At 35.7% G+C, this 24,498-nt stretch overlaps 2 protein-coding genes across 2 annotated transcripts in view; one reads left to right on the top strand and one right to left on the bottom strand.

Moving 5' to 3' along the window:
• The window catches only part of LOC310899249 (inositol 1,4,5-trisphosphate receptor-interacting protein-like 1), a 417,910-nt gene that overhangs the window by 51,247 nt on the left and 342,165 nt on the right, over nucleotides 1-24,498 (bottom strand). The gene's annotated exons all lie outside the window — the stretch shown is intronic.
• Nucleotides 1-24,498, top strand: part of LOC310898503 (uncharacterized protein) — a gene marked incomplete at its 5' end in the record, with an annotated part of 170,321 nt that overhangs the window by 90,355 nt on the left and 55,468 nt on the right. The gene's annotated exons all lie outside the window — the stretch shown is intronic.

Raw genomic sequence — 24,498 nt, 5'->3', positions numbered from 1 at the left:
ATTTAGCATGAGAAGAGACCACTGGAGTAATAGAGCACATAGATAAAGAAAAAAATAAATAAAAAGAAATTTATCAAAATTGACACATGAAAATAAATATATATATATATTATGCTTGCTGGCTTTTACCCAGAAATGGCAAGTAATTCAAATTTTTAAGTGTTTATAGGTATTAATTCCCAAGTCACTGAAAACGCATCCATTTTCTGATTGTGCTGAAGATGCAAGCAGAAGCCAGTAATACCATGTCACAGGAACACCATCAGTATTGTGACTGTATTCACTATAACCAGTTACCAATGGTGTGAGAAAAGAGATCAGATGGATCTGAATAATATTGCTAGATTCTGAAATTAACTCTCTAGCCAAGGATTATATGTTTATCTTAAATATTATTATACCTACATTGGTCACCCTCTTGATAATTTAGGGAGGGCTGAGTATGCATACAAATTTGTAAGTAAAGTCACACATTTCCAAAGTACCAAATAGGCAAATATTTTATTTCATGTGTATTTTTTATCTCTTGTTCAGAAATAATCACCTATGGTAATCACTTGTATAGACAAACAGAACTTTATTTTTAATAACTTTTGCTGGAGAAATAAATTCTCAGTTAAATAAGAAGTAACTAGAGCTAGGATCAGGCATTTATAATTTCATTCATGCTAGGACCATATTGGTTTTTGTGATCCCTTAGAAGGTGTTCTACATATGGAATTAGATCCTCTTAGATCAGCGTATTCAGGACAGACTTCAGAAAGTCTGTGGATTTAAGTGGATGAACATGAGGAAAGGAAGAGCAAGCCCAGCTGACTCCATGAGTTGCTCGATTCATGTGAAATAAAAATTTCCATTCCGTGGGGAAACAGCAGTATCTTAGCACTTGTTTATATAGCAGATTAACATAATCATAGTCCTTTCGACTGAAAACTTCTGAAAAATCTAAAGATTAGAGTCCCGGTATAAGCAGCTGCAAGTTGAAAACTTTAGAATCTGGCCCTTGTTTTGTTACCCTAATGAGAGCTTAGAAGTTTGGAAAAATCTGGCCTACGTTGTCATTCTGAATACTAAAAATATGGTTTTATATATGCAATTCACGTCACTTCTGTATTTAACAGTACTCAGTGCAGCAATGCCACCATATGGTGTAGTCTTCTTAGATATAGCAGTATTTAAATGACAACACCAACAGGAGCTTGGGGAAATGCAGTGATCATGAGTCAGTATGTGGGCAACAGTGCCAGCTACAGACATCCCCAGAGGGAGAGTGGGAAATGCCTGTGGGAATTCATTAGTTTCTAAACCCTTCCCTGTTGCTTTCAAGCCCCTACCTAATTTCTGTCTGTAGGATTCACCTTCACTGCAGTTGCGTGTTTCCTATCTTTTGAACACCGCAGGATGAGATTTTTTCCCCCTCACTTTCTAATAAAACAGGCCTTATGCAAGTGAGTGGGCAAGAAACATGTAAGACTGACTCTAGTTTACGCTGAGTTTTTTTCTGCCCAGACATCCTACATCCAAATGGACAGTACACACAAAGTGTGAAGGAACACTGTCATACTTTGATCCTCATCAGAGGACATTCAAATTTTTTCCAAATTCCATTTTTTAACAGAGCATGCATGAAACACATAGCAATTTTCCATCAAACGAAAAATATAAACCTTAAACCCAAACCTCACACAGAATATTTTCCTTCTTTATTTATGTATCTTCTCCTTTATAGAAAGGCTTGAGACCTGGAGTTAGACTTTTTCCATTCTCTTCCTTTAAAAGCTTATCTGGCACAATTTGCACATGTTCACAAGAGATAAAATACAAAGATTCCTTAAAGTTTTAGCATTCGAAGAGCAGATCTAAACTGCATTAACTCCACTGTCCGGGGCAGCTCCAGTATGAGTATCCACTATATGCTTATTTCCCTCTGCATTTTCAAGTAGGTAGTCCATTTTCTAAGGTTCCTGTAAAGTGTAATCATACACTTTTAGAAGTATCTCTGAAGTACCTACACTTAAAGTTTGTTTGTGATATGTTTGAGGATCCTTTGGACTGAAAGCTGATCTGTTAATGTACTAGAACGGTTATTATGGACTTCTGCCAAAGTACATTAATGTCAATGGAAGACTCACAATAACCTCAGTGAAATCCAGATCAACCCCTTTTTCCTTATTACTTTATGGATGGACACAGATAAATAAGCTGTTCTTACAAATATTTCCTGAACAATACATTCTCATGTTCTCTGTGTTTCTCAATGAAACTGGAATTCTTTCACACAAACTATAAAGGAAACACTGCTTGTATCACTGGGGATTCACTTTCACTTTCTAAACAGTACAGGGAGACCAAAGATTCTTAAATGCAGATGAATAAAAGATATGAAAAAACAAACCCACCACCACCAACAAACAAACAAAAAAAACATTTTGGTTGCATATTTACTTTATTTACCCATTCACTTTATTTTAAAGAGACAGATCCAAGGAAGAAAATTTTCTTTCTAATATCATACCACTCTAACCATGTATCATGTGAAAAATATATTATTATTATGTTTTTTTTACAGACCTATGCCCCAAACCTAACAGCTTAGCAAATTCCAGGTGTGTTTCTAGAGATTTGGGCAAAATAAACTTCTGAAAAACTTTAGTTCTTGCTAACCCCAGTACCATTAACAGTAATATTGTTCAAAAATCCCTTTTGTATACATTCTGCAGCCATACAAGGTTTTTGATACAAAGCATTCATTAGCAGTTGGAACAAAAACATCACAGAGGGAGAACAGGTGCTTTCATGGGCTGGTAGTATTCTTTCATTTCCAGGATCTAGAATTATTGCTCTGTGATTGGCTTTCTGTAACAGTCAAATACAGCATCAGTTTATCCCATTAACACTGCAATAACATTTATGAGTTTTTTTCTGATACTGACTAATTTGAATTGACCCAAAGGAAATTGATCAGTACCGTCTGATCCCTATTGAGTTTTTCAAACCACATCTAAAGCTACGTACATCTAATGGAAAGATGCCTGTTGACTTCAGCAAATTGTAGAACAAGTATTAAGGTACATGTTCTTGAATAAGCAAAAAGGGAAAATGTAGTATTATATCCCAGAAACTTTCAGTCTCGAAATGTAGACAATACAGTACACTAGTCTTTAATAATGGGGGAACACTATTATTGTTTGCTGCTTTTTAATAATTCTGCTCTCTTGAAAAAGGCTTTCACTTCTGCCTGGGCTAACCACTGAGGTCATGGAACAGGAACAAGGCCAGAAACCCACCCAGAGTTATCCAAGACATATTTAAATGATCACAACACTGGTTATTGTCACAAACAAAAACAAAAAAACACACATACACTCAAGCACACACACAAATGAAGCAGTCATTTTAATAAATGATGCAGCAAATAGGGGTGGTCAGACCACATTTGTGCCTTGAAGGGTATCTGAAAGTCTTTGGTAATGACTGAATCTTGGAAGTGTTGAAATTCTGGGTGGTCCCTGCCACATATTGCCAGCTGGAATCCTGAGAAGTTGCACTTCCTCTGTCCTCTGGCTGCTTGCAGTGTTCATTCCCTTCTTTATTCCTACACAGAGAACCTTTTACTGAACTGGTATTGACTGGACACTCAGACACTCAGGTAAAATCTCAAAAAGATTCTTATTTTTATACTTTGCATACTCAGAGACTATGTACTTATATTTGTTCAGGTAACCTTGAGCTGTAAACATATGCCTCCTACAGGCCAATACTTTTTAAACAATCCAGATTTTTAGTATCAATCAAAATATCTGCTGCCGCTCAACTTGTCAATGATAAAAGCAACCTGTATGATCAAATACTTTTAAAAGGCTTTGAGGTTAACATTGTCATGGAAGTTTGATCTATCAAAAACATGACAAAGATGTCAAGGTGATAAAAAGTCTGTATTATGTTTTATGAGTAAGGTATGCAATTTTCTGCCCAAATTTGTGCCTTCTGGTTGACAAATTGTGCACAAATTTGGTAGTAATGATAATGGAATAATTTTCAAAGGTTCAAGCACACTTAATACGTCCAAAGAAGAAAGATTGCATGTTAATGATCATGTGTAGAAAGAACTGCAGGAAGAATTTCAAAATATACAACTAAGATGTTAAACTCTGAGCCAGGAATAGTTTTAAGCTAAATTCCAGTTCTGCCTTGTTCAGAAGTGATAAACACAGGGGTGTTTGATGTGTGCAAACATAGAGAGATGCAAGGACACTGACTACTTTGAGAAGGTGGCCATGCGCCATTGTATTGGCCATGTGTCTCAATAATAAATTATAATTTATTAGGAATACTATTACAGAATTAGAATTTATTAGGAATACCTATTACAAGGAATAATAGAAGACTCTTAATAACAGCAGAAGTACAAGAGGCATGGCAGAAAGATTTTGCTAGGCTTCTGAAACTGTGGGATATTCTTTATTTCTGTTTAGTTATCAATAATTTGATTAAGGCACACATATGATGCCTTGAGACTATCCGTTTTTGCAGTAAATAATGGTTGAAAGAAAGGTCTGATACAGACCAGAGAACTGTGAAATAAAACTGGGCGGATCTAGACAGTCTGTGAAAGAGAGCATTAAAATTCACTAGGCATTTTTTCTGGGAGCAACAGAAGGTTCAGATAAAGTTTATTTTCTGAATGTCTTAAACTCCTTAAGGTGGCTTAACTGCTAATGTTAAATGTGATGACTGAAGACAGTTAGGCTCAGCTGGTGTCACACAGCTATGTACAAAATGATTACTTAAAGCTGTGCTTTAGTTTGGATGATTGAACCTAATAATTTGTACAGCAATACCCTGAATGCTGCATGATCATCATGGATAAGCAATTTTCAGGGAGATCTGAATGTTCAAATTTTTCAGTGATGCACCATTACTTTGTAGCACAATCATATCTTGAAGCTATCAGGGCCTCTAAGTAATTAGTAACTGTGGAGGAAAGAAAACTACCAATTTGTATCATTTCTGTATTTTTTTATATTTGAGGGGTTAATAATGTAAGTCAGAAGGTTAATTTGTTTTTGAAGGATTTTTAAAAAGTGTTTGCTTAATTTTATTGCAGATATTTTGCCTTTCATTATTATAGCTTTGAACCCAATGAGTTTGTTGCTATCCAAAAAAGAGGTAGACACTTAGAAAGATCAAGCAGTTTGGATAAAGCATCAAGTTTGCAGATAGTCCTAAAGTATTGATTTTAAATGTTAAATTCATCCTCACAACTGAAGAAAGAAAACATAAAAATTATGGTTTCGTGTCTGGAAAGTGATCAGCAGGCTTCAGTTGTTTGAGAATAGCTTTTAGACCTTCTTAAGGCAAATAAGCTTGATTAGCAAAGTAAACAAAGACAGAGAGATGTGAATATGGACATGTAAACAGTTAAATGGGAAAAAACTCTTTTCACAAGGATGCGCTCTGAAGTCAGGGAGGAGTAATGGGACTGCAGCAAGTGGTCTCAAAGTACAGTGACATGCTTGGTACTTCATGACACTGTGCACTTGGACCAACAAAGCTCTTGACAATATAATGGTCCGTAAACTCATACATTTGTATAATATTTTCAGTGAATTGAGAGATAAGTCTGAAGGTTCAACATAGGAAGCCAAAATTTTTTAATGTGACCATCAGGAGTCCAGGTGCTGATCATTTCTCCAGCTAGAGTAATAGTAAACTTTTGAAATGATGGAACTGTTTTTGCATTGTCTGAAGAAGATATTCCTTATCAAAAGCTATCTATTCATTACAGATTTAAACAGGTAGATAATGGTAATATACTATATATGTTTATACAAATCGAGTGATGTTATGATAGCATTGAAGCTGAACTTAAGATTCATGGTTGTTAATGCAAGGTCTTCTACTCTTAAGATAAAAGGCTTGTTTCTATCGCCATGCTGTTAACTGTCATAGAATCATAGAATGATTTGGGTTGGAATGGACCTTAAAGACCACCTTGTTCCAACACTCCTGTCCACTGTCCACGTCACAGACAAAGATGTTAATAGTGCTGGTCCCAATCCTCACTCCTGAGGAACACCACTCATTACCGATCTCCACTTGGACATTGAGCTGTTGACCAGAACTCTGAGTGTGACCATCCAGCCATCCTCAACATCTAAATAAGATCTTCCTATCATTTTGGAAGAATAGTGTATGAAACTAAATGGTTCAAACTTATTCTTCTTTCCAAGATCCAAAAAACTCGAATCCCTGAATACATCGTCACTTGCAAAAACGTTTGGACCAGATCCCAAGAGCTTTCTTAGATGAATCCTCCAAGGCGATCTTTGACTGTTTTATGTCAGAAATTAAGTGTGGATTTTGTTCTATACAAAACTAGTTTAAGATTTTTCTGAATTATTTTTAGGTGCAGTTTCCAATTAATTTTTCTATGGGAATATATACAATTTTTGGCCGTTGTTATGGCAAAACCAGACTGTTTCTTTTGCTAACTTAAGTGCTAGAGTATTAACAAGTTTTAACAGGATACAGAGTTGAGGAAACCATTACTAAAATAAACAAGATAGCAGTGACAGGTTCTGAACAGTACCCTTATTATCATTTGGTAAGGGATCAGAAAACCTAATATTTTCCTTGGAACACTGTTAGTATTTTGTACTTTATAGTTGTGATAAGGCTCTTTATCTATTGTATGTACTGAAAACTGTTGCAAAAAAACAAACAAAAAAAAAAAAACAAAAACCTTCTGACTTTACAAGCACAAAGACAAGGGAAGCAATGATTTTAACTGTACTTTCCATTTTGGTTATTGAAATTATGTTCTGTTGTACTTTGGATTATTGACCAGGACTAAATTATGCACATCTGAAATAACATTGCTCGCTTTTTGTGTTATTATTTATTTATTTGCTTCCCGACTTATTTATTTTCTGTGTGTTTCTGAGCTCCGGAGGTATTTAATGTAGGAATAGATTCAGGAGGTTAGTCTGTGAGTAGTCTAATTTTCTTCGGAAGAGAAACTATCTTATTTTGACAACTAGAAAAACAACCTCTTCATCCCCAAAAGTGTACAGAATAAACATAATGGAGTAAACCACTTTCGACACCAATCACATGTGCTACAGAGCTAAAAATAGTGGCTTTGTGCATGCAAACTTTTCCTTAATCTTATATTTAAAATATTCTTTATATTTTTAAAAGAAAAGAAGAAAAGTTAAAAGTGATAATATTTAACCCCCTAAAATTCAAAAAAACTTTTATGAATTTGTTTCTGCTAAAGAAAAAACTAACTTCTAAAGATTAGTCTAAAGAGATTTGTAATTGTTTTCTGCATTTCATTACGAATTTATGCTTTATGTCCACTGAAATAAAAGTGTAAATGAAGGTTCAGATAAGGTCTCAATCTGGAAACAAGCAGGAATAAAGAGAAGACTTTTGGGTGCAGAGGTGAACTGTTTGCAGGAGACAAAATGAATGGAAATTGTAAACTAGAAAGGAACTGTCCTTTCTGCTCTGAGGGTACAGGGGCTAATGGTGTGGATTCCCTGCTGCAGATTCTAGGTGCTGTGGCAATTCAGATAAAAATGTAAGTACATTGCAGTGGTGGCACCAGGGTGACAGGAGAGACTGAGTAACTGAATGTGGTACAAAAAAAAAAAAAAAAAAGCAGTGAAAGGCATAGGGAATAGATCAAACAGCTGGAACTACACAAAAGGAAATTTTATTCTGCTTAGCACTAGAAGCCCTGGTTGCATTAGTTTGTCTGAACCTGAAATGCCTTCCATTATCTTTGCCTGGGACTCCAGCAAAAGGAAGGGAGTGGAGCTGCTGGGGTGTAAAAAGCAGATCACAGATCACAGTCTCCAAACCTCCTACATAGAATATTTCTGCTTCTGGCAGGATAGATCTTTTTAAACACGGTATACATTCACTTCCAAATACACTATTTCCTTAATATCAGATGTGTTGCCTTGTGACATTTCCTCTACAAGAAATACCAGTAGTAACCATCTGTGTCTGGACTTTTTTTCCCATGCCTTCCCATGATTATTTCCCCTATGACTTCTTTTAGCATTTCTTTTTTTTTCTTTATGGGTACTTGTGTATTAATATATAAACTTAATACATAAACTATAAAGTTCCAGCAGAGAAAATTCTCTCTCTCTCTCTTTCTTTCCCCTCAATGTCTTCAGTCCAATGTGCTCTTAATTACATGAATGCTTATTTACATTTGTTGACAGCTGATACCTGAATGCTTATATCCTGCCTGATACATCGCAATTATTCATTTCCTTTCTACTCTGTGACGGTGTTATCATAGTATCCACATTGTCTAAGCATGCTGGGTGGTATAAGACCAAGTGCCATTTTATGGATAATAAATGTACAGCTTATTTTTTTTTATAAATATGACATAAAAATAATGGAGCAAGTTTTCTACGAAGGGCAATAATACAAATTTCTATCTTGATCTTTGATTTTTTGAGATGATCCATGCTAGAAGGAAGTTCTTGAAATCTGCTCTCACCACTGCCTATAATGTTGGTCTCTAATTGGAAGAAGTTTTGCCCAGTATTTCAGAATATTCTGAAAAATATTTCCATAGTAATTGATAGGCAGTTTCTGAGAAAAACTAATAATTTGATCAAAACACTTTTTTTTTTTTTTCTGGTTAAGTCTATAGGTAAGGCTGCTGCCAGGTTGGTATGAGAAGTGTTAGGCTTATGCTTTCACCAGAACCTGCCTTAGTCCATTCCTGTCCCACACAGTGGAAATGATTAACTGTTAGTTTGAATATCTGAGAGCTATCTACCATGTCTGCCAGTTAATTTCCTCAGTAAATGCTTTTCATACACAGCAACTCTCCCTTCTTCTTCCCCCCACCAAAAAAAAAAAAAAAAAAAAAAAACCACCACCACCAAAAAAAACCCCAAAAAACAGAAAAACTGAACAAAACCCAAACAGATTAAACAATGTCTCCTGTAGCTGGAAAAATGAACAAACAAACAAAAGATTGATTGTTATTGGTAAAGTAAGATTATTACTATCATTACAGTACCAAACTTAGACAAGTCACTAGATACAGCTGTACTTACGAAGGGAAGATCAACAAATAAATAGACTAAATAGACAAAACAGTAGCTTCAAATCTGACTCTGGCATATTTTATTTCAAATCAATTTACTTAAAATCAGTTAACTTAAACTGACTGCACAGAGTTACATGAGTTGTGAATTTATCCCAAGATCTTTCTGGAGTGTTTTTGAATAACATGGTGTTAGTCTTTTCAGTTTCACACTCCTGTTAGCTTGGGAAAAGGTGACAATAATGGTGGTGTGATTTGACCCAGATTCATCCTGAAGTCACAGAACAGAGAAAGTTGCAAGAAAAGGGTATGCTTTACAATACCGTGTTACAATTGTGGTGTTCTCCCCACCTCCCCCCGCCTTCCCCCCCCGCCCCGTGTTAGAGTACCATTTTTAACATATGTATAATCTACAAAGATAGGTATTAGTTGATATATATAAGGTATATAAACTTTCTTCGAAGTTAATGTGCAAGAGGAGTAAGCGGTTTCAATATCAAATGTGTTTCCATATATATAAAAATGCTGAATTAGGGAAAGAGTGCCTTTTAAAAGTGCTTTTTACTAAAAATATTAAAAATCTACAGAATTACTTAGACGCACACTTGGATAAATTCAGAAATAATATCTAGCAGAATCTTGTATCACAACACTATTTCATCTTTACTATCTTCCTGTAATTGACTGCTATGTACTTACCCTTCAGACTCAAGGAGTTACTGTCACTATTTCTTTCCAGAAAGGTTTGTTAATTGCCCTTTATATTTTGCACAATAGAAGTGCTACAGCCCTGAAGTAGCCAGTTTACAGATAATTTTTATTTTCTGCATCTCTTCAAGGTAGTTCATAAGTGTTAATAGCATTTGATATTATTTTTCTTTTGTCTTTTTAAGAAAGGAAAGTAGCACATTTTTATAGGCTCACCTTGACTCAGTAATACTTACGATTTTGAATTATGTTCTTCTTGTTTGCAGTGAGAAAATAGCCATCTAAATGAAACTATTGAATTTTAGTGCAAAGTTCTGGAGAGGTGAATTTGCTAGATTAAAATAAAGCACCCTGAAAGGAAGCCCTTTTATAACATTTCAATCCTCTGCAGAACTTTCATCTTCCTCCTTTATGTTTAGGCAACACTTTCATCAGCCTGAAAGGCTGATGGTAGTCATCTTACCTGCTTACTCGTCAGCTACCACTATTGCAGCTCTAAACTCAGGCATTTGGGTTTTTCTCTCTATGGTGGGCTTTACAGTAGTTGTAAAGCTTGGGCTGGTGCCCAGCCATTGTTACTGCTACTCTTGTTGATCTCACAGTTTAATGTGACCACCTACTTTATCACTACCACCTACTCAAGCTACCAGTGGAAAAGGATCATGCCCTCTGTTGTGTCTCTACATTTTCTGATTGTCTTTTGTACTCTATAAAAGTAACAATCTCATCCAAACACTATTTAAGAAATCAAAGCAAGTGGAGATCTGGATGAGAGAGAAGGCCTTCATATACATTCATGAACTATATCTGCACAGAAACTAAATTATGGTTTATAAAATATTATGAAAATATTATGAATATTATGTATAATATTCTCTTCTGTACTTGCAGACAGTGTCTTGAGGGAAAGAATGTTATCAGGAATAGTCACATCCCTATGTCTCCAACCAGTCCTTTTTGTTAGTAAAAACAAAGCAGGACGCCTTTCCTCATTGGCTCCTCCACCACCTGTGTCAAAAAATTGTCAGCAATCTTGTAGAACCTTAACTTCCTTCCTTCCTTCCTTCCTTCCTTCCTTCCTTCCTTCCTTCCTTCCTTCCTTCCTTCCTTCCTTCCTTCCTTCCTTCCTTCCTTCCTTCCTTCCTTCCTTCCTTCCTTCCCTTCTTTCTTGCCTTCTTTCTTGCCTTCTTGCCTTCTTGCCTTCTTTCTTTCTTTCTTTCTTTCTTTCTTTCTTTTCTTTCTTTCTTTCCTTCCTTCCTTCCTTCCTTCCTTCCTTCCTTCCTTCCTTCCTTCCTTCCTTCCTTCCTTCCTTCCTTCCTTCCTTCCTTCCTTCCTTCCTTCCTTCCTTCCTTCTTTCTTTCCTTCTTTCCTTCTTTCTTTCTTTCTTTCACACTTTGATTCAAAGTGCCAATACTGAAGTATTTTTAATACTGCAGAGCTTGGAAGCATCTTACCTGTAACGAAGTTGTTACAGGTAAAATCTTACCATGTAACAGAATTGTTTGATCCGTGTCCTGGGATGCTCTGAGCAGAGATTAATGGTAGACAAGGCTCACCACATTTCTGGTGGATATGAGGATCCTCCTCCTAGGATATGAGAATCCTCCAAACTGATGCTTTCATGTCCCTCCAAGGTTAAATAGATATTTTCTGATGTTTCTGTACTAAACGTTTTGCAGAACCAGATGTTTCTGAAGTGAAAGAAATAGAGATTCTTTTTTTTGGTTCAGTTAGTGATAATAAACTAAAAACCAAATACAATTCTTAAATTCAAATGCAACAGAAAGGAAGCAATTAAACTGGGTATCAAAACAGGGCCAGATTTGATATCCTAACTTCCAGTATATAATAATCAGCATGCAATTTCTTTTGTTGGTTAGAATTTTTGACATTTGAGACCATTTGCTTCATACAGCTAAAATTTTGACTGAAGAAAAATAACTTTATATTGGACAAAAATACTAAGTATGTGATGAACACAATATCCCCCCTTGGAGTCACAAGACTCATCTTTCTGCTTCACTCAACTTCTGAAGTCAAAACCAATCTATCAGAAAGAAGTGTCAGTGCTCAGATGCTCTGTTGTTATAGTTTCATACAAGGCTCCCATGCTAACAAAGTTGAAGGCATCTTGTTTTTATAATTTTACTTGTTGAATTTAGTGAAAATGTATCTGGGCTTCTTTCATAGCAGTAGCGATATATGCTCTGAACTTAACAAATAACAAGCACATTAAAAAAAAAAAAAAAAAGCAGACCAGTGTTTTCTTTGGACAGAATCAGACCACTTTCACACATGGATAAATCTTGCTTTGGTATGGTTGAGGTTCCTTTTTTAACAAAATTGTGTGTTGCTGACAGCAAAGAGCAAGTTCTTGCTGCCTGAAGCCAGTGGGAGTTGTGCCTTTGACCAGAGTCAGAAGCATATCAGAGCACAGGTTATATCACTCCCACAAGACTCTGTCAGATCTGAGATACAAACCTTGTTTGGGAATCTTTCAGTTCAAATCTTCTCCTTTAACAAAATCAGAAATCTTTAACATAGAGCTTCTTATACAATAGGTCTCTGAGAACAGGCTAGGCATGTTGGGTTAATTTATATTCTTACTTCCAGATGAATTTTAAGTATTACATTACAAACCAGGAGCAATGCTATAGATCCAAACACTTGTGACAATACCTTTAAGTAAATGGAGACATATATAAAGAATGATTATGTATTTATGAACTGGAAAGGAGGCTGTACTGCAAATGAGATTAAAAAAAAATAAAAAGATATGACTCATAAAAACCCGTTAGCAAGGACTGCATTATAAATTTCTGTGAAACTTGGTTATATTGAACAGTAATAATATGACTATACTGGATATGTACCGCCTAAATCAGAAACCTTAAATTCCGTATCCTGATACTTAATTATGAACATTGGTAATAATTTTTAAAACTATTTTTCAAGCCAATATCCAATATCTTTTTGAGCAAAGTAAATATATTTTAAAAAATCTAGCAGAACCTCAGTCACCACTGGGGTTCTGCAGGTCTCCATTTTAGGATCAGTTCTCTTTAATGTTTTCAGAAATGACTTGGATGCAGGACTCAAAAGTACACTGAGTAAGTTTGCGGATGACACAAAATTGTGAGGAGCAGCTGACTCCGTTGAGGGCAGAGAGGACCTGCAGAGAGAGCTTGACAAATTAGAGGGCTGGACAATCACCAACCACATGAAATTTAAAAAGAGGAAGTGCCAGATTCTGCACCTGGGAAGGGGCAATTCTGGATATACATACAGATGGGGGGACAAGAGGCTGGAGATCAGCCCTGTGGAAAGGGATCTGGGAGTTCTGCTTGATGGCAAGTTGAATATGAGCCAAAAAGGCCAACCGTATCCTGGGGTGCATCAGGTATGGAGCTGGACAGGGGACGGTCAGGCTGGGTGTCAGGAAAAGGTTCTTCACCCAGAAGGCACTGGCACAGGCTCCCCAGGGAAGTGGTCATAGTACTGAGACAGCCAAAGTTCAAGAAGCATTTGGGCAATGGTCTCAGACACATGGTCTGATTTTTGGGTGGTCCTGTGTGGAGCCAGGAGTTGGACTTGATGATCCTTGTGGGTCCCTACCAACTCAAGATATTCTGTGATTTTATGATTCTGTGCTTTTAAAAATTATATTGTGGGTGATCAGAGAACTCTGTCTTATTTCATGATCTTCAGTATTGGAAAGGTAACAAAAAGTATAAAACTTTCTACTTTTCCCTGTCAAAGCAAACAAGCATTTTTTTTTCTCCTTTATAGAAGTTTTCAGTTCTTGTAAAATACTCTTCATATTTTCAAGGTACTGCAAAAATAGAAAGGAGCAACACTGTCTTATCTTGCATGAGTCAGCCTTTTACAGATCACACCTTCCAGCTGCAAAAAGTTACAAGTTAAATCTTATGCTAAGCTGATATCCTTTTTATTTTTTTTTTTTTATTTTTTATTTTTTATTTTTTATTTTTTATTTTTTATTTTTTTTATTTTCATATTACCTTTGATATCCTTTACCTGGATAATGGGGAATTTCATGGTTTGTAAAGCAAAAAAGGAATTGATTCAGGTGTATTGGAATTCAGGTTCAACAGAAAAGGGTAACAGTTAGGGTCTGTCAGAAGACTTCAGAGCCACAAAATGTTGGTTAGATATGCAGAGCAGGTGGATATATTTTGCATTCTACTTCTGATTCTGCACATGCAGACCTTGCTTGAATTAGTCTGTTTTAGGTGTTACCATTTCAAATGAAGAAATCTCTCTGCTATGAAGAGATCTAAAGCCTGACACTGTTTTTGAGCCTGTAGATAAGAAGCGATGCTGTGAATTTGGTGATCCATCCATTTCAGTTTTTATGTTTATAGGACTTTGGCATGCAAAAACCTGCAGTCTGAAAAAAAATATATATATATAATAGATTGAGCAGTAATTTTTGTGCATTTGTCAGCAATTCAAACTCATTTGCTCAGTGAAGAGCCTTTTGACTTAGCTTTTATTAAATGGTAGAGGAAAAAGTCATTCACTGTACTCATCAGAGAGCACATCTTTTATCTAGGGTTTTCAAAGTATTTTCCAAATTAAGCTTTCTGACCTTCTTTTGAGTTAAGTATCAGATAGGTGAACTGAACATTTTATTTTAGCACTTCTGGGTGAAACATATTGACTTGAAAGCACTGATCCTGAAGAGAGGTGAATGCAGCTCCATGGGATGCAGGGCAACCCTCTGCATGGAACTCGATCAGGCCCAAGTCCTGCAGACAAATGGAGCTTCTGGCTGCCATTGCTGTATTGTACGTCATCTCCTCCACTTTTGGAAACTTGTGTCAGCTCATGAGAGCCTTTCTGCTGATGTCAGCTCATTTGAACTGTTCTGCTGCTCACATTTTGCCTCAAGCATGTATGTGTGCCTCATCTGATATTTTTTGCTTTTCTATCATAAAATGTAGGCAAAAATTTGTCCTGTATCATTAAGCTTGTTCTTAGATATTGATCTTATTGTGTATTTGCCCTGATATATATCAGAACACATATATGAACTGATTTTCTGTTTGCTGTGAAAGGATATTAGGCATAATAAAAAATAAAAAATCCTGTAACTGGGGAAAGGATTTAGAATTTTGTCAGATGTGTAGTTAACATCAGAGTAAGTAGAGCAGCTGTGTTTGCAGGTGGTAGAGAGGAGAATGCTTTTTGGTTTATTCTCGAGAAAAATGGAATTCTAAAGATCTGTCACATTTTTTTTCCTTGGGTACTTTTGTCAAAATTTGGGACCACATGGTTGAGTGAGAAAAGAAACAGAGTCATTCTTGTTTATTTATCAAAGCTTTAGAAAACATGCTTTCCTTTGCAGGAGATTTTCAACTGGAAAGGTTTTTTGTTGTTGTTGTTTTTTATTTTATTTTATTTTATTTTATTTTATTTTATTTTATTTTATTTTATTTTATTTTATTTTATTTTATTTTATTTTGTTATGTTTTTATTTTATTTTATTTTATTTTATTTTATTTTATTTTATTTTATTTTATCTTATTAACAGGAGAGTTCCCAGCTTCTTTTCAGATACGCTCAGCTCAGAAATTTCCTCACAGTTTTTCTCAAGGTCATTTTGCAGTACCCAATCAGACGTGATTTTCTGCTGCTTCTCTCTCTACATTCCAGTTGTTTGTCTTTTTTCTTTCTGAAGTGTTATGTTTATCACCAAATGGTGCTTTTAGTGAGTCTCCCCCAAGCCCACATACAGACCTCTGTTCTGATAAAGGTTATAATCCTTCCATCTGTTTGGTTCTATAAGGGATTTCAGCTGTTTTTCATATTTTTTTGGTGAGTATAAGCAGCTGTTTCAGAAAAAAAATATAGCAAATGTTCAGCCCAAATGATAACAATGTTTAAAATAATTATAGTATTGTAGAAAGTGGCATATACTATGAATTAAGCCATTTGTTGCTAAGATAAATATTTTATCTACTTTTGTTTGGGATGACTTGGGAAGGTTATGGTGAATTAATGCAGTCAGCTCAAACTCATGCCAATAAAACTTTTAACCCAAACTGCACATGCGCATATATTTCCTATATCTGTCCAGACTTTCCACACAGAAAAGCTCTCAGTGATTCACATGGAAGAACGAGGACAGTACAAATAACATGTTGGTTACAATTTCAGTGTTCATTTGCAACCCATGAAATATCCCTGGCACACAGCAAAAACAGACTCCTGGACCAGATGTCAGAAATGTTAATGTGTGTCATTCAGGTCATATTTCATCTCATTTCTTTTCAAAAAGAATTGAGTTTTGTTTCTGGCATTTTGGGAGTAAATAAAGAGATTTCCATTAACCGATAATGACCAACCTGAATGCAGGAAGCATGTTTTAGGGAATTCCTAGTATAGTACCATAGTTTTTGCTGTACCTGCCTCTACACAGCACCCTTAGTTAGCCACTATAAACTGGTTTGGAGTATAAACTAGATCATTTTTTTAATGGTTTCATTTAAATTAATGGAGTTTACAAAGTATGAAGTTAGTTAATATTCCCCTGTCCCTGATTTTTCTAATGATAAAAAATTTTAGAAATATTTTTAAATAACAGTCTCGATCACAACCTACATAGAATTCATGTTTTGACTTACACTGGTGCAGTATTTTAAAATTCATAAAGAACAAAGGTGTGTCTTACCAAATAAGGAATATTCTCTTTTGTTAAACATATGTGTTAGATTAAATGCCTCTCCTCATGCACTGCTTATCGCATTAGGCAGAATTCATACTGTCATAAGAGCAGATGGCTTGGTTTTATGGAATGTGTTTCATTCAAGGGAAAGGATTGAATAGTTTGACAAAATGCATTTTGTGGATGGATTAGACACAGGAGAGCGACTTGTGGTGTGTTGTCTATGGAAAACACCAATGAATTGATTTTAAGACATTGAGTATAGAATGGATTGGAGTGGCTTAAAACATGCACTTTATTGATCAAACAGATTGAGAGGCCTGACGAAAAAAAGTAAAATATGCCCACAGAACTCATTCTGTCAATGGGAATGTTTTTCATCTACCTGCATCCTCAACAAATTGTATTTTGTTATATACTTCATATGCTCCTAGCAATGCCATTTTCTCCCAATTTCTCTTTCCTCTGACAATAAAATGTGTTTGGTGAAATTTCTTGCTATGACAGATTTTATTGGAAGTGCATAGCTCAGCTGCTCCTGCTTAGTACATGCTTCTGGCCTAAAATGAGGGTCTGTGGTATGGGCTCTGACAGTTGGGCACCTGGATTCAAACCCCTCCCCTGTGCTAGGTCGATCGTCTGAAACGAGAGAGTAATGTAGAAGTAGCATCCCAGCAAGGTGCGTGTTTTGTGCTGAAACACCTGACTCGGGTGTGCAGAGTAATTCACAATGCTAGAACATCTTATGTTAATTAAACACCTAGACATGATGTTCAGAAAATCCGAAATGCTGAGTGAAGAGGCGTTTAGGTAAAGAATAATGAGCGCACTTGGAATCTGAGACACAGCTCCCATCCATAGAGCTCTGTTTCCTGATGCTTGAGATAACTTTCCAGCATAGGTGCCTGTGTCAGGCCAGCCCTTTCCTCCCAGAGGAACTGCAGTCTAGCAGCTCAACTGTTTGATGCCTAGGTTGTAGGAAAGTTCGGTTCATATTCACAGCATGCATACCTGATTTGTGGGTAACCTTAGAGAGCTTTGCCCTTCTTCTCTAGAACAGAACTAGTCATGTTGGATTCCTGCTGATGTTGAGGAGGTAACAATAACAAGAGCATAAGTGATATGGATACAGCAGGGTTATCAGAAAGCCATAGAAAGTAATCCCCAAAGGCTGAATAGGCTGTGCCCGAAACCTCTATGCAGAACTACTGTAAAAGAAAGATAAGTGATCTTTCCTTTTCCTTTACAGGGGGTATTTTTACAAAGCAAATCCCGCTCAGATTTGCCTAGAAAAATCCAAGATCAATAAGTGATATGCAGAAAATTACTTTTTCCAGAACAAATGAATGAACATAATTGAACCTTAATCCCAGATTACATTTTACACTGGGGCTAGTATTAGGTGAATTCAATAACTCCTAAATGGGATTGTTTCCAGACTGAGAGCGTAGCACTGTCTTGGGTCTGAAGTTAGGCATGACTAGATCCTTGTGGACCCAATCGCATAATATCTCTGAGATTCCTGAAAGTTTAATTTGAGAAAAGTATGTTATTGGCATATGCAGAAGCATTTGAACTAGCAAGCAGTCTATGGATTATTTGTTTTATTCCCTATTTCAGAACTGTTCTTATGCCTGTTTTGTATCAAACACTCTCATAAGAGTTCATAAAGCTGCATAATAGGGCTAAGTTGAAATGTTTATAAATTGTTAATGAATAATGTTAACTGACCAAAGTTAATAAAGATTCATTAAAATTTATAAAATAGCTCATGTATATTTCATTGCAAACATAAAATGAAGTACTTTTCCAAACATGGATGCTTCCTGAAACTTAAAATTAGGAATTTTCAGAAGCATTAATTAGTGGAAAGCTGAAGAAAAGGTTATGATGAATGTACATTTTGAACTATTTTGAATAACTCCTCTCTATAAATTCATAAATTATTCAGTAAAAACCACTTATGTAATATTTCTTAAAGGTAAAAGAAGTCTCCTTTCAGGCTTGGTTGCCCTTTCCTTAAAGCAAAATAACTCTGCTACTTTACTGGAACTAAGTAACAGAAATAAATTGATTTTTTCCCCCAAGGAAGGCATCTGTTACTTCCTAAAGTAAAGAAATACTCAAGGAACATATGGTTGAAAGGATTTGGCAGACTACTCTTCTAGAAGAAGAGATGTATATGAGACTGAAGCAAGAAACCAGAAAGTACCAGATTCAGCCGATAGACTGCCAGCATGTCTTTATCTAAAATTAAGTGAGCTTTTGAGTAAAGCATTGGCTAAATTAAACTGGAGTTAAGAGCAATTTGGCTTCTAAACACAGAAAAAAGTCAGACCTTATTATCTGGGTAAAAAAGAAAAAAAATTGCTTAGACTTAATTTCACGTAGTTGACCAGCATAGACGAGTCTTAGTCAGATGTTCAGTTTCCCTAAATGAATGCCTTGGGGAGGGGGGTAAGGGTTACTCACATGAATAAGAATTTCTGATTTGCACGTATCAGATCCAGAAAAGCCACTATAATAGCATATAAAAGCCAGTGAAAATTTGATATTTGGCTCAGCATTTGAAGTCCACAGTTCCTTCTGAAAGAAAGTCACCAACAGTAATAAAATGAGAATTAAAAAATCTTAAAAACTGAATTTGATAGGAATTCAAAAGGACTAATTATAACACTGTACTTTTTGTATAGGCTAGAAGCTTCCTATTTTAGATTATTTCCAATTACTTTACATTTCTGCAGTCTAGGAATAATGATGTAGAGACTGACGTAATCATGATGCCCAGAGAATTTCAGAGACTAGGATTCATAGCAAGAGTCTACTGGAACGTTTGAATGTGGTTTTGTGTTTGTTTGTTTGTTTGTTTCTCTTTTTGTTTTCTCGAGAGCTGTCAACTTAGGTCAGGAGAAATAGTTTCTGATGTCATTCATTTGTACCATTTGTGGGAAGAGCAATGACATTTGCAATTTCTGCTCTTGTTTAGATGCATTGCAACTTGTGTTTAAATGAAAGAGAGAGGAGCCAAAGAGCTGTTCCTTATTATTCTTTTTCTCCTCTGTTTTGTGTGGTAGACAAATTTGTTTTGAAACTGAAAGTGAGATGCTAAATTCCAGAGAATCATGGAATCATTTATTTTGGAAAAGATCTCTAAGATCATCTAGTCCAACCTTTAAATATTCTTCTGCCAAGAGACTGATATATGATTATCAGGAAAATAATTATGAGGAAAAAGCTAGACTACAATGAAAAGGAGATGCTATTTCCATGCAGGTATCAATGATGAGGTGTAGTTCATATTGCTTTTTTGCAACCATCTTGCTGTTTAGAAGTATCTGGTCTCTTAAAAATGCAAAGAATTCTGTGTTTTCAAATCAAGGCAAATTACTAACAACCTCTGAATGTTATTGCTGGGAGGGCCCCTCCCAAAATGTGCCTTTTTTTCCTGTGTGGAATTGGCTGTTCATGACTTGTGCGCTTGTTTTCATGCAATATTGAGTGTTTGAGTAGTATCTTCACTCTGCTGAGCTGCAAGGGAAGGGAGCTGGCAGGCCCTCAAACAGCTCACATCAGCCTGAGTGTCCTCAAGAGAATGGGTGTGCTACTTTGAGAGGGGTCAAGATTTCCTGGCAGCTGAGAGCAAAGAATCTGTCAGTCAAGGAAGCTGCAAGATACATGCAAGGCAAAGGTTTCAGTTTACAGAGTAATACTGTTTTTTGTTGTTGGTGGTGGTTTTTGTTGTTGTTGTTGTTTGTTTGTTTTTAAAAAACAGCACAATTTTAATCAGTAGATCTCAAATTGTTTTACAAAGGTGCTCAGTGCCTGTATTTTACTGAATGCCCAAAGATGTGAACTGAAGCCAATGAAATGAAGAAGACAAAGCCATAGTCAGAACATGCTTAAATCTCAGCATGCACTTAACCAAAGCATTTCCTAACCACATCACCTTACTTTGTCTCAGTACAAGCTCAGGGAAGTGTGAGATAGACAGTGAGATAGGAGTATCCTTCCTTTCTGAGCTGGGCCAGCTGCAACCTGGAATGAGTTCAGGTTGTTTTCTTGGTTTTCTTGTGAGCGATCTGTAGACTTCCCCAGATTCACATCAAATATTATCTATTTCCTTCCTCAGAGCATACATTTCTTATGTTCATATTGCAGAATTAAGCTAGCAGCTGATAATAGATTTTTCTGTTTGTTTAATTATTGTTTCCTTATATCTGTGTTATCTGATTTTTATTAAGATTTTTTTCACTTTGCTTATTTATCATTGTTAGCAGATTTATTATTATTATTGTTATCATTATTATTATTATTTTACAAATGGAAATACATGACCTACCCCTCAGACAATTGTACTCATTCGCATACTGAATAACTTGGCAACATGTGGAAGAAAAGCTGGATGTGCTCAGAGATATTTTGATAGACATTTAACATTCTTTCAAATGCTATTTCTGCAGTGAACACAAACCAACTTAAAGGAATGTTTGGGGAGTCCAGTGTAACTGCAGTATCAAGAAGCATGTCCTCTAATAACACAAAAAGTCAGGGACATCAGCAATAAAAAGAACATAATATATTTTAACTGATCTATCCAGATAGCTTTCTCATGTCCTGTATTTCTAATAATACTCTTTCCAGGATAGCAGAGTAAAGTTTGATGTTATCTGTGAGTCTCATCTTTACACAGTGTGATACAACAAGCATAAGGCTTATCTTTTGAGTTAGAAATTTCTGCAGTTAAGGATGTGGTTTTGTAAGTTATCATCTCTATTCAGACCCATTGTAGGAGACACTTTCTATAGTGCTGTAAAGGACTCTTCAAAAGCTGTTTGCCTAATGCAAAAAGGCAGGGCCAGCACAAGAAAGCTTTTCTTCCTGATCTGGGTGAATGTCATTGAACATTCATTCTGTTTGAAATGAGCAGGTCATTTAAAAGACTTTAAGTTTACTAGCTATGACCGACACCTTACTTATCTGTCTGCTTTGAAGAGAGGCCTCTAGTTACTGAAGACTTATGTTATGATAACTCATCACTCCAGAAATGATTTTCTTTAACTGAGAGCTGATCAGAACCACATTCTGATGCTTGCCTCAGGCTTCTGTACTCATAGAGGTAGGTGTGAGTAAGCAGAAGGCAATATTTCCAACTTGTACTTTCTCAAGTCACAATTCTGTGCATCCACTCAAATTGTCTTCTTATATGACAAGTACAGAGCTTGCATCTGCAGCATATCAGACCTCTCCAGGTGGTTATATCAGTATATGGTACTATTTAATGGGAACATCAAGAACTGAGAACAAAGAATGAGGACAATTTCTATGAACATTGTCGGAATGTCAGTGGATCTGTTTGATTTTGCACTGCTTTTGACATGATCAGAAAGAATTGAACACTTTAAAAAGATGTTGGAAATAAAGCTTAGGTGATCAAGATGACTAAGAGAGGTGTGTGTTTAAGTGAATGAGAGATGTAATGTGTTGTTAACAAGTGAGACTCACTGACTTAGGGGCAAGGCCATCTAAACAATACAGTGTAAATTGGGAAGAGGCTGCCTCAGTGAGGACACCAGTTTGAGTTTTCTGCAGAGGGCGAGTGAAAGGGAAATCAGACTACCAGCAGCTACAAAAGAAGACAGCCAATAATAAAGGAAGTTTTAAAAGATTGGATGTAGGAGGAATAAAGGTTGAAGTCTCTTGAAAAACTCACAGGAAGGTTAGGGCAGGCTAGGGAAAGATATGGAATGTCCTAGTAGGAGAGTCCTGGTTTAGCTTTGATAAAAATTAAGGTATGAGAAAGTACGGTGAGTCACAAAGATTGCAGAGAGCAGGAGTAAAGCTATGAGCTGTGGAGGAGAGATCCTTGGATACTGTCAGCCCAAAAAAAAAAAAAAAAGAGGGAGTACAAGAAAAAAAAAAAGAGGGAGTACAAGAAGACCAGAAGTTCACGTTTCTTGTATTGAGTTTTGGGGAAAAAGGAGTTTAACTTGCTGGAAAATTTCAGAAGATGGATTGCGAACAAAATGAGGTCTGGAGACCCAAGTTACAGGTCTCAGATTTAATGAACTGACCAAGTGCTAGATGAGGAAATATATAATGATGGAAATAGTTCTGGACCGGACTAAGACTCAGGAAAAGACAGTTCATGACCCAAATAATTTAATGCAGTACATTTTTCTGAGTGCTCAGAGATGTTTAATGTAAACTTTACTGTCATCCTTCATGACCCTGAGTGAATACATATACTGGTAGTATTAGCCAGTATCTAGGATTTCCTGCAAAAATAAACTATTAATACCAGTCTATTATGACATTTGAATGATATGTTCCTTCAGATACCACTGACATTTGGATTAGGCTTCTACTTTACACAGTTTGTTAAGAGAATAGAGGTAAAAGAAATATGCCTGAATTAATGTCTTCTGTACACTCTTCTTCTGAAGAAGAACTATATTTTGGTAACATTTGTGTATGACAGTATGAAGGACTGAACTCTATTGTTAGTTGCACAGGAAAGTAGGAAAAGGATTATTTTTCTCCTAATATTGCCACATCCCCAACACATTGAAAAATTTTAAGTCAACTCTGTGATTCCTTACGTATTTCACTCTCAAATCTTTTTCAAAGTGTTTTCCATTGTGTTCAGTAGTAGATGATACTTAAAACTGTAAAGTTATTAGCAGTCTCATTAAATTCCATTATTTTCTCTGAATTACATAGCTGTCTCTTTTGTTCTGCATTTTTAATCTTTAGCCATTTTAATGTCTTCTATTGCATTGGCTTTTATACTTCTCTTCAATTTTGTGTCATTATATAAATAATGGTTTAAAATGTGTATATATACCAGAGGAATTAACAGAAAACGTGTAGGGCTGAGTACCCCTCTAACTGCAGTATAAGCCATTTCTTTTGTTGAAATAACTTAATTCTCTGTACTTTTTCCATTTTCTAATTTTCTTCAATATTTTTCCTTATCACAGTAAAATAATCCTCTGTATAAAAGTTTTATTTGGAAAAAAAAGACCTCAAAGTAAATCTTTGTCATTTGTCATTACCAAATAATGAATTTGTAGATATTATATAACCTTCATCCCAAATGAGTGATTTCAGCATCCAGTTGACAGTTAGAATCATTCTTATTCTTTTGATCATTCTTAAAATTTTGAATTATATTAGATATCTACCATTCCTCTTTTGCTTTCTTTATCAGCAGTGAGCTATCCATAATGTTTGCCAAAGGCTTTCCTACTTCCCCTGCTACTTATTGCATAATGACGGGACATTATTCATCTAGATTTGCTGTCTTGTCACATTTTATTACATCTAGTTGCCAGACTTTTTACCATCTTGTAATCATAAAATCTTAGTGCATTTTACTCTTTTCCTCGGAAAACTCTGCTCCAGTCTCCAGTATGTGATCTTCCTTCCTTTGTTCTTTTTCAGAACTAAGGCAAAGATGCATTTACAATCAGAGTAATATGTATGCTTTTTCTTCTGATTTCCTGATATACTTTACAACAAACCATCTTTGCAAGATTAAGTCTAGTTGAAAATTCGCTAGTGACAGTGCTTAAGTGCTTATTTATTTGTTCACATTAAAAAAAAAAATGTTTTCACTTAAAATACTGTCGAAAAGATGACATCTTGAAAAATATCACAGGGAACCTCACTGCTACAAAATCTCATCTCGTAAGGTAAGAGGCTGTGAAATACTATAGAAAACAGATCCCATCTCAGAAGGAAAGAGGCGAATGATTAGTGAGAAAAAAATGTGGACTGAGAATCAGTTTAATCATTAAAATATTTATATTATTTATATTGTTGCAGGACTAGGAGAACAAGTCTATCTTGCCCCCTATGTAAGGCTGACTCTATATTAACTCTAAAAATAAATAAATAAATGAGGAAATGCTGCCAACATCACAGCCATTACTGTATCACAGCTTTTCCTTACCATTTACAGGACTGCAGATACCTACAAAGAACAGGATGCTTTTAACAAGAAGTTATC

The sequence above is a fragment of the Anser anser genome (genome assembly GCF_964211835.1).
Source record: "Anser anser genome assembly, chromosome: 4".
NCBI lineage: Eukaryota > Metazoa > Chordata > Aves > Anseriformes > Anatidae > Anser > Anser anser.
This window is presented reverse-complemented; position numbering and strand designations above follow the sequence as displayed.